We start from the raw sequence: 438 nt of genomic DNA, 5'->3' as shown, positions 1-438 counted from the left end.
GGGGGGGCGGCCTGCGCGCTGTTAGGACGGGCGGTGTGGCGCATGCGCACGCGCGCGCGCGTGGTGTTGGCCCCGGCAGCATTCCAGCCCCCGGGACCACGCTTTTTCCTCATCTGGAAGGAGAGCGCCCTTCCGCCGGGCGCCGGGGAGATTCCCTGCCCCAGTCCCCCCCCCGCGTCTCCCCCTGAGGGACTGGCCACGTAGCCGAGGAGGGAGGGTGGCGGGCCCAGAAGTCGCAAGGTTAGGCCGCGTCGGCCCTCCTTCGGCGGTTTTCACCCTTCCGCCCCGCCCGCTGGCACGGTCATTTGAGCCGCACGAGGCACGTCCAGTCCTCCACCGGCCGACCTTGTTCCGCACCCGGGCGCCGGCGGTCTCCTCAGGTGATGCGACTCCTTCCCCCCCCCCTCCGCCGGACGGGTGCGGGAGTGGCGGCGCGCC

This window comes from Fonticula alba (assembly GCF_000388065.1).
Source record: "Fonticula alba strain ATCC 38817 unplaced genomic scaffold supercont2.4, whole genome shotgun sequence".
Classification (NCBI taxonomy): domain Eukaryota; order Rotosphaerida; family Fonticulaceae; genus Fonticula; species Fonticula alba.
This window is presented reverse-complemented; position numbering follows the sequence as displayed.